Genomic DNA, 14,882 nt, shown 5'->3' with positions numbered 1-14,882 from the left:
TGCCTACCTGGGCATTGGAGGCCTGCACGACAATGGACAAGGGGCCGGCCCACGTCTGCGAAGGGATGAATGGACCACTCCGAGTGAGGCTCGACATGTGGCCAGAGACTTGTTGTCGACGGTTCTGTTCTGTTGGGGTGCCATCCGGGGAGAGGCTGGCCAGAGCGTGTAGCCGACTGAAGGGTTTTTGCCGTTGCTGGATCTGACCGAAGCGACGCAGCGAAGAGTAGATCAGAAGGGTCGTCGTCATGGAGCAGCTGCCGCATGTGCTTTCATCCGACGTAGGGACATTAGTGGAGGAGCTCGAGCCAGATGGTGGCCCCGCTGATGCCTGGCTGGCCCTGCAGTGCATCAACGTTGGACGAAAGGCCTCTGTGGAGCTGTCTGGTTGGGATGGACGTGGTGCCAGCTCGGTGGCAGATTGCCGGTCTGGATCGCACTACATCGTCAATCTCGCAGGAGGGGGATCTGCGAGATTGAGGATGTGCGGCAATCCGGATGGGGAATCCACCACGGAGGTGTCACCACATCGATCCCCACCAGACAGCTCAGCAAAAGCCCCTCATCTGACATTGAGGCTCTAGAGGGAAAGCCGGGAATCAGCAAGGCCTACCTCTGGGTCGTGCTCCTCCACCAACGTCCGTACGTCGGATGAAAGCACATACGGCAGCTGCTCCATGAGGACGACCCTTCTGAACTGCTCTTCGGTGCGTCACTCTGGTCGGATCCAGCAAGGGCAAAGGCCCTTCAGTCGGCTATACGCCCCCGCCAGCCTCTTCCCGGATGGCACCCCAACAGACCGGAATCGCCGACAACAAGTCTCTGGAGACACGTCAAGCCTCAGCCAGAGCGGTCCAGTCATCCGTTCGTAGAGGTTGGACCGCGCCTTGTCCATTGTCGTGCAGGCCTCCAAGGCCTGGGTAGGCGGCAGTGGGACCGGGCGGCATGCCCATCCAGCCTCCGCCCATCTCAGTGTTCTGGCAGTCCGCCGCCAACCAGAAAGGTGCTGCAAGTTGGGGAGAGAGGCTTCCAGACGTTGAACCGCTGAAACGATGCCGTCCTTCCGCTGTTGCTGTCCACGAAATCTGCTGCACATCATGGAGGCCGAATCAGACACCGAAAAGTCACTACCCAGGCCCTTGGCCAGGTCTGCTGAACTGGGGGGGCACCCGATTCCACCCCCTCTTCCTTGGAGGATAACCGCACAACGGAGGACCCGAGCCTGAGTGAGTGGGAAAGGGAAAAGCTTCGATTTCCGACTCACCGCAGAAACCATTCTGTCCTCCCGCTCTTGCTGTCCACGTAGTCTGCTGCTCATCATAGACGGCGAATCGGATGCCAAAAAGTCACTTCCCAGGTCCCAGTCCAGGCTTGATGCACTGGCTGAATAGAATAGAGTAGATTAGAAACTCTGCTTCAGCGAAAAAAGTCATAACAAATTTTGGAAATATTTAGTGCAAAACAGACTAAAAATTTAGCCTTTTTTGCCCCAAATATGTTTAGGAAAACATTTAGTCAACTAAAGAGAAAGACAAAAACTTCGGCACAGCGGCCAAACCAAGAAATGGAGAACTTACAGGTTGAAGATCGTCCTGAAGTAGTGTAGAAGTTGACCCATTGAAGGAGCTGCACTTCCAAAACCGCCAAGCTCTGCCATCTTTCAGGTTCCTGATTGGACGCAGTGATACACCAGTAACCTCTGTGTTCTGTTCTTTGTGTGCTTGAGGTCCAGTTCATTTTCCTTAACAGGTGCCGGATTTCAGGCAAGGAATTCTGGGAAGTAAAGCAGAATTAGAATACAGCCACATTTAGGCATTTCAACGCAAATGAAATTTGCCAGCAAACGCGATGCAAATAAGGTTTTCAATGCAACCACTTTACAAATGACATCCGCAATTAAAATGCAACGAAAATGATATTCGCCCTGAACATGCATTAAACATTAAATTTGCACTGAAAATACATTGAAAAAAATTCATAATAAAAACGAATTGAATATGAAAATATAATGCGATGAAAAGGAAATTCACAATGAAAATGCGATGAAAAGGAAATTCGCTAAGAAATTGCATTGATAATGAAATTCGCAATCAAATTGCTCTCGTTTTTGAATAAAAAAGGAAACGCTCTCACCTTGGCTCCTCTGCTTGCTTCATTTCCCTGAAGGACCAGCATTGTGTCAAAACTAGGATTGCAGAGGACCAGCCACAAAAAAGGTGGAGAAGCAGACGTCTGGGGATGAGAAGGACAAAGACACTACATCAGGCTCATCCGTTCCGTTGTTAGGTTCATCCTCCAAGTTGGATCCGGGTACCCCCCCCAGTGCAGCAGACGTGGCCAAGGGCCCGGGAAGTGATTTTCCAGGTCCGATTCGGCGTCCATGATGAGCAGCAGATTTCGTTGACAGCAAGAGCGAGAGGACAGCATCGTTTCAGCGGTTCAAGGTTTGGAAGCATCTATCCCCAACTTACAGCTTCTCTCTGGTTGGCGGCGGACTTCCAGAACACAAAGATGGCCGGAGGCTGGATGGGCATGCCGCCCAGTCCCAATGCTGCCTACCTGGGCATTGGAGGCCTGCACGACAATGGACAAGGGGCCGGCCCACGTCTGCGAAGGGATGAATGGACCACTCCGAGTGAGGCTCGACATGTGGCCAGAGACTTGTTGTCGACGGTTCTGTTCTGTTGGGGTGCCATCCGGGGAGAGGCTGGCCAGAGCGTGTAGCCGACTGAAGGGTTTTTGCCGTTGCTGGATCTGACCGAAGCGACGCAGCGAAGAGTAGATCAGAAGGGTCGTCGTCATGGAGCAGCTGCCGCATGTGCTTTCATCCGACGTAGGGACATTAGTGGAGGAGCTCGAGCCAGATGGTGGCCCCGCTGATGCCTGGCTGGCCCTGCAGTGCATCAACGTTGGACGAAAGGCCTCTGTGGAGCTGTCTGGTTGGGATGGACGTGGTGCCAGCTCGGTGGCAGATTGCCGGTCTGGATCGCACTACATCGTCAATCTCGCAGGAGGGGGATCTGCGAGATTGAGGATGTGCGGCAATCCGGATGGGGAATCCACCACGGAGGTGTCACCACATCGATCCCCACCAGACAGCTCAGCAAAAGCCCCTCATCTGACATTGAGGCTCTAGAGGGAAAGCCGGGAATCAGCAAGGCCTACCTCTGGGTCGTGCTCCTCCACCAACGTCCGTACGTCGGATGAAAGCACATACGGCTGCTGCTCCATGAGGACGACCCTTCTGAACTGCTCTTCGGTGCGTCACTCTGGTCGGATCCAGCAAGGGCAAAGGCCCTTCAGTCGGCTATACGCCCCCGCCAGCCTCTTCCCGGATGGCACCCCAACAGACCGGAATCGCCGACAACAAGTCTCTGGAGACACGTCAAGCCTCAGCCAGAGCGGTCCAGTCATCCGTTCGTAGAGGTTGGACCGCGCCTTGTCCATTGTCGTGCAGGCCTCCAAGGCCTGGGTAGGCGGCAGTGGGACCGGGCGGCATGCCCATCCAGCCTCCGCCCATCTCAGTGTTCTGGCAGTCCGCCGCCAACCAGAAAGGTGCTGCAAGTTGGGGATAGAGGCTTCCAGACGTTGAACCGCTGAAACGATGCCGTCCTTCCGCTGTTGCTGTCCACGAAATCTGCTGCACATCATGGAGGCCGAATCAGACACCGAAAAGTCACTACCCAGGCCCTTGGCCAGGTCTGCTGAACTGGGGGGGCACCCGATTCCACCCCCTCTTCCTTGGAGGATAACCGCACAACGGAGGACCCGAGCCTGAGTGAGTGGGAAAGGGAAAAGCTTCGATTTCCGACTCACCGCAGAAACCATTCTGTCCTCCCGCTCTTGCTGTCCACGTAGTCTGCTGCTCATCATAGACGGCGAATCGGATGCCAAAAAGTCACTTCCCAGGTCCCAGTCCAGGCTTGATGCACTGGCTGAATAGAATAGAGTAGATTAGAAACTCTGCTTCAGCGAAAAAAGTCATAACAAATTTTGGAAATATTTAGTGCAAAACAGACTAAAAATTTAGCCTTTTTTGCCCCAAATATGTTTAGGAAAACATTTAGTCAACTAAAGAGAAAGACAAAAACTTCGGCACAGCGGCCAAACCAAGAAATGGAGAACTTACAGGTTGAAGATCGTCCTGAAGTAGTGTAGAAGTTGACCCATTGAAGGAGCTGCACTTCCAAAACCGCCAAGCTCTGCCATCTTTCAGGTTCCTGATTGGACGCAGTGATACACCAGTAACCTCTGTGTTCTGTTCTTTGTGTGCTTGAGGTCCAGTTCATTTTCCTTAACAGGTGCCGGATTTCAGGCAAGGAATTCTGGGAAGTAAAGCAGAATTAGAATACAGCCACATTTAGGCATTTCAACGCAAATGAAATTTGCCAGCAAACGCGATGCAAATAAGGTTTTCAATGCAACCACTTTACAAATGACATCCGCAATTAAAATGCAACGAAAATGATATTCGCCCTGAACATGCATTAAACATTAAATTTGCACTGAAAATACATTGAAAAAAATTCATAATAAAAACGAATTGAATATGAAAATATAATGCGATGAAAAGGAAATTCACAATGAAAATGCGATGAAAAGGAAATTCGCTAAGAAATTGCATTGATAATGAAATTCGCAATCAAATTGCTCTCGTTTTTGAATAAAAAAGGAAACGCTCTCACCTTGGCTCCTCTGCTTGCTTCATTTCCCTGAAGGACCAGCATTGTGTCAAAACTAGGATTGCAGAGGACCAGCCACAAAAAAGGTGGAGAAGCAGACGTCTGGGGATGAGAAGGACAAAGACACTACATCAGGCTCATCCGTTCCGTTGTTAGGTTCATCCTCCAAGTTGGATCCGGGTACCCCCCCCAGTGCAGCAGACGTGGCCAAGGGCCCGGGAAGTGATTTTCCAGGTCCGATTCGGCGTCCATGATGAGCAGCAGATTTCGTTGACAGCAAGAGCGAGAGGACAGCATCGTTTCAGCGGTTCAAGGTTTGGAAGCATCTATCCCCAACTTACAGCTTCTCTCTGGTTGGCGGCGGACTTCCAGAACACAAAGATGGCCGGAGGCTGGATGGGCATGCCGCCCAGTCCCAATGCTGCCTACCTGGGCATTGGAGGCCTGCACGACAATGGACAAGGGGCCGGCCCACGTCTGCGAAGGGATGAATGGACCACTCCGAGTGAGGCTCGACATGTGGCCAGAGACTTGTTGTCGACGGTTCTGTTCTGTTGGGGTGCCATCCGGGGAGAGGCTGGCCAGAGCGTGTAGCCGACTGAAGGGTTTTTGCCGTTGCTGGATCTGACCGAAGCGACGCAGCGAAGAGTAGATCAGAAGGGTCGTCGTCATGGAGCAGCTGCCGCATGTGCTTTCATCCGACGTAGGGACATTAGTGGAGGAGCTCGAGCCAGATGGTGGCCCCGCTGATGCCTGGCTGGCCCTGCAGTGCATCAACGTTGGACGAAAGGCCTCTGTGGAGCTGTCTGGTTGGGATGGACGTGGTGCCAGCTCGGTGGCAGATTGCCGGTCTGGATCGCACTACATCGTCAATCTCGCAGGAGGGGGATCTGCGAGATTGAGGATGTGCGGCAATCCGGATGGGGAATCCACCACGGAGGTGTCACCACATCGATCCCCACCAGACAGCTCAGCAAAAGCCCCTCATCTGACATTGAGGCTCTAGAGGGAAAGCCGGGAATCAGCAAGGCCTACCTCTGGGTCGTGCTCCTCCACCAACGTCCGTACGTCGGATGAAAGCACATACGGCAGCTGCTCCATGAGGACGACCCTTCTGAACTGCTCTTCGGTGCGTCACTCTGGTCGGATCCAGCAAGGGCAAAGGCCCTTCAGTCGGCTATACGCCCCCGCCAGCCTCTTCCCGGATGGCACCCCAACAGACCGGAATCGCCGACAACAAGTCTCTGGAGACACGTCAAGCCTCAGCCAGAGCGGTCCAGTCATCCGTTCGTAGAGGATGGACCGCGCCTTGTCCATTGTCGTGCAGGCCTCCAAGGCCTGGGTAGGCGGCAGTGGGACCGGGCGGCATGCCCATCCAGCCTCCGCCCATCTCAGTGTTCTGGCAGTCCGCCGCCAACCAGAAAGGTGCTGCAAGTTGGGGAGAGAGGCTTCCAGACGTTGAACCGCTGAAACGATGCCGTCCTTCCGCTGTTGCTGTCCACGAAATCTGCTGCACATCATGGAGGCCGAATCAGACACCGAAAAGTCACTACCCAGGCCCTTGGCCAGGTCTGCTGAACTGGGGGGGCACCCGATTCCACCCCCTCTTCCTTGGAGGATAACCGCACAACGGAGGACCCGAGCCTGAGTGAGTGGGAAAGGGAAAAGCTTCGATTTCCGACTCACCGCAGAAACCATTCTGTCCTCCCGCTCTTGCTGTCCACGTAGTCTGCTGCTCATCATAGACGGCGAATCGGATGCCAAAAAGTCACTTCCCAGGTCCCAGTCCAGGCTTGATGCACTGGCTGAATAGAATAGAGTAGATTAGAAACTCTGCTTCAGCGAAAAAAGTCATAACAAATTTTGGAAATATTTAGTGCAAAACAGACTAAAAATTTAGCCTTTTTTGCCCCAAATATGTTTAGGAAAACATTTAGTCAACTAAAGAGAAAGACAAAAACTTCGGCACAGCGGCCAAACCAAGAAATGGAGAACTTACAGGTTGAAGATCGTCCTGAAGTAGTGTAGAAGTTGACCCATTGAAGGAGCTGCACTTCCAAAACCGCCAAGCTCTGCCATCTTTCGGGTTCCTGATTGGACGCAGTGATACACCAGTAACCTCTGTGTTCTGTTCTTTGTGTGCTTGAGGTCCAGTTCATTTTCCTTAACAGGTGCCGGATTTCAGGCAAGGAATTCTGGGAAGTAAAGCAGAATTAGAATACAGCCACATTTAGGCATTTCAACGCAAATGAAATTTGCCAGCAAACGCGATGCAAATAAGGTTTTCAATGCAACCACTTTACAAATGACATCCGCAATTAAAATGCAACGAAAATGATATTCGCCCTGAACATGCATTAAACATTAAATTTGCACTGAAAATACATTGAAAAAAATTCATAATAAAAACGAATTGAATATGAAAATATAATGCGATGAAAAGGAAATTCACAATGAAAATGCGATGAAAAGGAAATTCGCTAAGAAATTGCATTGATAATGAAATTCGCAATCAAATTGCTCTCGTTTTTGAATAAAAAAGGAAACGCTCTCACCTTGGCTCCTCTGCTTGCTTCATTTCCCTGAAGGACCAGCATTGTGTCAAAACTAGGATTGCAGAGGACCAGCCACAAAAAAGGTGGAGAAGCAGACGTCTGGGGATGAGAAGGACAAAGACACTACATCAGGCTCATCCGTTCCGTTGTTAGGTTCATCCTCCAAGTTGGATCCGGGTACCCCCCCCAGTGCAGCAGACGTGGCCAAGGGCCCGGGAAGTGATTTTCCAGGTCCGATTCGGCGTCCATGATGAGCAGCAGATTTCGTTGACAGCAAGAGCGAGAGGACAGCATCGTTTCAGCGGTTCAAGGTTTGGAAGCATCTATCCCCAACTTACAGCTTCTCTCTGGTTGGCGGCGGACTTCCAGAACACAAAGATGGCCGGAGGCTGGATGGGCATGCCGCCCAGTCCCAATGCTGCCTACCTGGGCATTGGAGGCCTGCACGACAATGGACAAGGGGCCGGCCCACGTCTGCGAAGGGATGAATGGACCACTCCGAGTGAGGCTCGACATGTGGCCAGAGACTTGTTGTCGACGGTTCTGTTCTGTTGGGGTGCCATCCGGGGAGAGGCTGGCCAGAGCGTGTAGCCGACTGAAGGGTTTTTGCCGTTGCTGGATCTGACCGAAGCGACGCAGCGAAGAGTAGATCAGAAGGGTCGTCGTCATGGAGCAGCTGCCGCATGTGCTTTCATCCGACGTAGGGACATTAGTGGAGGAGCTCGAGCCAGATGGTGGCCCCGCTGATGCCTGGCTGGCCCTCCAGTGCATCAACGTTGGACGAAAGGCCTCTGTGGAGCTGTCTGGTTGGGATGGACGTGGTGCCAGCTCGGTGGCAGATTGCCGGTCTGGATCGCACTACATCGTCAATCTCGCAGGAGGGGGATCTGCGAGATTGAGGATGTGCGGCAATCCGGATGGGGAATCCACCACGGAGGTGTCACCACATCGATCCCCACCAGACAGCTCAGCAAAAGCCCCTCATCTGACATTGAGGCTCTAGAGGGAAAGCCGGGAATCAGCAAGGCCTACCTCTGGGTCGTGCTCCTCCACCAACGTCCGTACGTCGGATGAAAGCACATACGGCAGCTGCTCCATGAGGACGACCCTTCTGAACTGCTCTTCGGTGCGTCACTCTGGTCGGATCCAGCAAGGGCAAAGGCCCTTCAGTCGGCTATACGCCCCCGCCAGCCTCTTCCCGGATGGCACCCCAACAGACCGGAATCGCCGACAACAAGTCTCTGGAGACACGTCAAGCCTCAGCCAGAGCGGTCCAGTCATCCGTTCGTAGAGGTTGGACCGCGCCTTGTCCATTGTCGTGCAGGCCTCCAAGGCCTGGGTAGGCGGCAGTGGGACCGGGCGGCATGCCCATCCAGCCTCCGCCCATCTCAGTGTTCTGGCAGTCCGCCGCCAACCAGAAAGGTGCTGCAAGTTGGGGAGAGAGGCTTCCAGACGTTGAACCGCTGAAACGATGCCGTCCTTCCGCTGTTGCTGTCCACGAAATCTGCTGCACATCATGGAGGCCGAATCAGACACCGAAAAGTCACTACCCAGGCCCTTGGCCAGGTCTGCTGAACTGGGGGGGCACCCGATTCCACCCCCTCTTCCTTGGAGGATAACCGCACAACGGAGGACCCGAGCCTGAGTGAGTGGGAAAGGGAAAAGCTTCGATTTCCGACTCACCGCAGAAACCATTCTGTCCTCCCGCTCTTGCTGTCCACGTAGTCTGCTGCTCATCATAGACGGCGAATCGGATGCCAAAAAGTCACTTCCCAGGTCCCAGTCCAGGCTTGATGCACTGGCTGAATAGAATAGAGTAGATTAGAAACTCTGCTTCAGCGAAAAAAGTCATAACAAATTTTGGAAATATTTAGTGCAAAACAGACTAAAAATTTAGCCTTTTTTGCCCCAAATATGTTTAGGAAAACATTTAGTCAACTAAAGAGAAAGACAAAAACTTCGGCACAGCGGCCAAACCAAGAAATGGAGAACTTACAGGTTGAAGATCGTCCTGAAGTAGTGTAGAAGTTGACCCATTGAAGGAGCTGCACTTCCAAAACCGCCAAGCTCTGCCATCTTTCAGGTTCCTGATTGGACGCAGTGATACACCAGTAACCTCTGTGTTCTGTTCTTTGTGTGCTTGAGGTCCAGTTCATTTTCCTTAACAGGTGCCGGATTTCAGGCAAGGAATTCTGGGAAGTAAAGCAGAATTAGAATACAGCCACATTTAGGCATTTCAACGCAAATGAAATTTGCCAGCAAACGCGATGCAAATAAGGTTTTCAATGCAACCACTTTACAAATGACATCCGCAATTAAAATGCAACGAAAATGATATTCGCCCTGAACATGCATTAAACATTAAATTTGCACTGAAAATACATTGAAAAAAATTCATAATAAAAACGAATTGAATATGAAAATATAATGCGATGAAAAGGAAATTCACAATGAAAATGCGATGAAAAGGAAATTCGCTAAGAAATTGCATTGATAATGAAATTCGCAATCAAATTGCTCTCGTTTTTGAATAAAAAAGGAAACGCTCTCACCTTGGCTCCTCTGCTTGCTTCATTTCCCTGAAGGACCAGCATTGTGTCAAAACTAGGATTGCAGAGGACCAGCCACAAAAAAGGTGGAGAAGCAGACGTCTGGGGATGAGAAGGACAAAGACACTACATCAGGCTCATCCGTTCCGTTGTTAGGTTCATCCTCCAAGTTGGATCCGGGTACCCCCCCCAGTGCAGCAGACGTGGCCAAGGGCCCGGGAAGTGATTTTCCAGGTCCGATTCGGCGTCCATGATGAGCAGCAGATTTCGTTGACAGCAAGAGCGAGAGGACAGCATCGTTTCAGCGGTTCAAGGTTTGGAAGCATCTATCCCCAACTTACAGCTTCTCTCTGGTTGGCGGCGGACTTCCAGAACACAAAGATGGCCGGAGGCTGGATGGGCATGCCGCCCAGTCCCAATGCTGCCTACCTGGGCATTGGAGGCCTGCACGACAATGGACAAGGGGCCGGCCCACGTCTGCGAAGGGATGAATGGACCACTCCGAGTGAGGCTCGACATGTGGCCAGAGACTTGTTGTCGACGGTTCTGTTCTGTTGGGGTGCCATCCGGGGAGAGGCTGGCCAGAGCGTGTAGCCGACTGAAGGGTTTTTGCCGTTGCTGGATCTGACCGAAGCGACGCAGCGAAGAGTAGATCAGAAGGGTCGTCGTCATGGAGCAGCTGCCGCATGTGCTTTCATCCGACGTAGGGACATTAGTGGAGGAGCTCGAGCCAGATGGTGGCCCCGCTGATGCCTGGCTGGCCCTGCAGTGCATCAACGTTGGACGAAAGGCCTCTGTGGAGCTGTCTGGTTGGGATGGACGTGGTGCCAGCTCGGTGGCAGATTGCCGGTCTGGATCGCACTACATCGTCAATCTCGCAGGAGGGGGATCTGCGAGATTGAGGATGTGCGGCAATCCGGATGGGGAATCCACCACGGAGGTGTCACCACATCGATCCCCACCAGACAGCTCAGCAAAAGCCCCTCATCTGACATTGAGGCTCTAGAGGGAAAGCCGGGAATCAGCAAGGCCTACCTCTGGGTCGTGCTCCTCCACCAACGTCCGTACGTCGGATGAAAGCACATACGGCAGCTGCTCCATGAGGACGACCCTTCTGAACTGCTCTTCGGTGCGTCACTCTGGTCGGATCCAGCAAGGGCAAAGGCCCTTCAGTCGGCTATACGCCCCCGCCAGCCTCTTCCCGGATGGCACCCCAACAGACCGGAATCGCCGACAACAAGTCTCTGGAGACACGTCAAGCCTCAGCCAGAGCGGTCCAGTCATCCGTTCGTAGAGGTTGGACCGCGCCTTGTCCATTGTCGTGCAGGCCTCCAAGGCCTGGGTAGGCGGCAGTGGGACCGGGCGGCATGCCCATCCAGCCTCCGCCCATCTCAGTGTTCTGGCAGTCCGCCGCCAACCAGAAAGGTGCTGCAAGTTGGGGATAGAGGCTTCCAGACGTTGAACCGCTGAAACGATGCCGTCCTTCCGCTGTTGCTGTCCACGAAATCTGCTGCACATCATGGAGGCCGAATCAGACACCGAAAAGTCACTACCCAGGCCCTTGGCCAGGTCTGCTGAACTGGGGGGGCACCCGATTCCACCCCCTCTTCCTTGGAGGATAACCGCACAACGGAGGACCCGAGCCTGAGTGAGTGGGAAAGGGAAAAGCTTCGATTTCCGACTCACCGCAGAAACCATTCTGTCCTCCCGCTCTTGCTGTCCACGTAGTCTGCTGCTCATCATAGACGGCGAATCGGATGCCAAAAAGTCACTTCCCAGGTCCCAGTCCAGGCTTGATGCACTGGCTGAATAGAATAGAGTAGATTAGAAACTCTGCTTCAGCGAAAAAAGTCATAACAAATTTTGGAAATATTTAGTGCAAAACAGACTAAAAATTTAGCCTTTTTTGCCCCAAATATGTTTAGGAAAACATTTAGTCAACTAAAGAGAAAGACAAAAACTTTGGCACAGCGGCCAAACCAAGAAATGGAGAACTTACAGGTTGAAGATCGTCCTGAAGTAGTGTAGAAGTTGACCCATTGAAGGAGCTGCACTTCCAAAACCGCCAAGCTCTGCCATCTTTCAGGTTCCTGATTGGACGCAGTGATACACCAGTAACCTCTGTGTTCTGTTCTTTGTGTGCTTGAGGTCCAGTTCATTTTCCTTAACAGGTGCCGGATTTCAGGCAAGGAATTCTGGGAAGTAAAGCAGAATTAGAATACAGCCACATTTAGGCATTTCAACGCAAATGAAATTTGCCAGCAAACGCGATGCAAATAAGGTTTTCAATGCAACCACTTTACAAATGACATCCGCAATTAAAATGCAACGAAAATGATATTCGCCCTGAACATGCATTAAACATTAAATTTGCACTGAAAATACATTGAAAAAAATTCATAATAAAAACGAATTGAATATGAAAATATAATGCGATGAAAAGGAAATTCACAATGAAAATGCGATGAAAAGGAAATTCGCTAAGAAATTGCATTGATAATGAAATTCGCAATCAAATTGCTCTCGTTTTTGAATAAAAAAGGAAACGCTCTCACCTTGGCTCCTCTGCTTGCTTCATTTCCCTGAAGGACCAGCATTGTGTCAAAACTAGGATTGCAGAGGACCAGCCACAAAAAAGGTGGAGAAGCAGACGTCTGGGGATGAGAAGGACAAAGACACTACATCAGGCTCAGCCGTTCCGTTGTTAGGTTCATCCTCCAAGTTGGATCCGGGTACCCCCCCCAGTGCAGCAGACGTGGCCAAGGGCCCGGGAAGTGATTTTCCAGGTCCGATTCGGCGTCCATGATGAGCAGCAGATTTCGTTGACAGCAAGAGCGAGAGGACAGCATCGTTTCAGCGGTTCAAGGTTTGGAAGCATCTATCCCCAACTTACAGCTTCTCTCTGGTTGGCGGCGGACTTCCAGAACACAAAGATGGCCGGAGGCTGGATGGGCATGCCGCCCAGTCCCAATGCTGCCTACCTGGGCATTGGAGGCCTGCACGACAATGGACAAGGGGCCGGCCCACGTCTGCGAAGGGATGAATGGACCACTCCGAGTGAGGCTCGACATGTGGCCAGAGACTTGTTGTCGACGGTTCTGTTCTGTTGGGGTGCCATCCGGGGAGAGGCTGGCCAGAGCGTGTAGCCGACTGAAGGGTTTTTGCCGTTGCTGGATCTGACCGAAGCGACGCAGCGAAGAGTAGATCAGAAGGGTCGTCGTCATGGAGCAGCTGCCGCATGTGCTTTCATCCGACGTAGGGACATTAGTGGAGGAGCTCGAGCCAGATGGTGGCCCCGCTGATGCCTGGCTGGCCCTGCAGTGCATCAACGTTGGACGAAAGGCCTCTGTGGAGCTGTCTGGTTGGGATGGACGTGGTGCCAGCTCGGTGGCAGATTGCCGGTCTGGATCGCACTACATCGTCAATCTCGCAGGAGGGGGATCTGCGAGATTGAGGATGTGCGGCAATCCGGATGGGGAATCCACCACGGAGGTGTCACCACATCGATCCCCACCAGACAGCTCAGCAAAAGCCCCTCATCTGACATTGAGGCTCTAGAGGGAAAGCCGGGAATCAGCAAGGCCTACCTCTGGGTCGTGCTCCTCCACCAACGTCCGTACGTCGGATGAAAGCACATACGGCAGCTGCTCCATGAGGACGACCCTTCTGAACTGCTCTTCGGTGCGTCACTCTGGTCGGATCCAGCAAGGGCAAAGGCCCTTCAGTCGGCTATACGCCCCCGCCAGCCTCTTCCCGGATGGCACCCCAACAGACCGGAATCGCCGACAACAAGTCTCTGGAGACACGTCAAGCCTCAGCCAGAGCGGTCCAGTCATCCGTTCGTAGAGGTTGGACCGCGCCTTGTCCATTGTCGTGCAGGCCTCCAAGGCCTGGGTAGGCGGCAGTGGGACCGGGCGGCATGCCCATCCAGCCTCCGCCCATCTCAGTGTTCTGGCAGTCCGCCGCCAACCAGAAAGGTGCTGCAAGTTGGGGAGAGAGGCTTCCAGACGTTGAACCGCTGAAACGATGCCGTCCTTCCGCTGTTGCTGTCCACGAAATCTGCTGCACATCATGGAGGCCGAATCAGACACCGAAAAGTCACTACCCAGGCCCTTGGCCAGGTCTGCTGAACTGGGGGGGCACCCGATTCCACCCCCTCTTCCTTGGAGGATAACCGCACAACGGAGGACCCGAGCCTGAGTGAGTGGGAAAGGGAAAAGCTTCGATTTCCGACTCACCGCAGAAACCATTCTGTCCTCCCGCTCTTGCTGTCCACGTAGTCTGCTGCTCATCATAGACGGCGAATCGGATGCCAAAAAGTCACTTCCCAGGTCCCAGTCCAGGCTTGATGCACTGGCTGAATAGAATAGAGTAGATTAGAAACTCTGCTTCAGCGAAAAAAGTCATAACAAATTTTGGAAATATTTAGTGCAAAACAGACTAAAAATTTAGCCTTTTTTGCCCCAAATATGTTTAGGAAAACATTTAGTCAACTAAAGAGAAAGACAAAAACTTCGGCACAGCGGCCAAACCAAGAAATGGAGAACTTACAGGTTGAAGATCGTCCTGAAGTAGTGTAGAAGTTGACCCATTGAAGGAGCTGCACTTCCAAAACCGCCAAGCTCTGCCATCTTTCAGGTTCCTGATTGGACGCAGTGATACACCAGTAACCTCTGTGTTCTGTTCTTTGTGTGCTTGAGGTCCAGTTCATTTTCCTTAACAGGTGCCGGATTTCAGGCAAGGAATTCTGGGAAGTAAAGCAGAATTAGAATACAGCCACATTTAGGCATTTCAACGCAAATGAAATTTGCCAGCAAACGCGATGCAAATAAGGTTTTCAATGCAACCACTTTACAAATGACATCCGCAATTAAAATGCAACGAAAATGATATTCGCCCTGAACATGCATTAAACATTAAATTTGCACTGAAAATACATTGAAAAAAATTCATAATAAAAACGAATTGAATATGAAAATATAATGCGATGAAAAGGAAATTCACAATGAAAATGCGATGAAAAGGAAATTCGCTAAGAAATTGCATTGATAATGAAATTCGCAATCAAATTGCTCTCGTTTTTGAATAAAAAAGGA

This window comes from Oryzias latipes, chromosome 22 (assembly GCF_053564925.1).
Source record: "Oryzias latipes strain Hd-rR chromosome 22, Olatipes_Hd-rR_3.1".
In the NCBI taxonomy this organism is placed as follows: Eukaryota; Metazoa; Chordata; class Actinopteri; order Beloniformes; family Adrianichthyidae; genus Oryzias; species Oryzias latipes.
Note: the sequence above shows the minus strand (reverse complement) of the source record.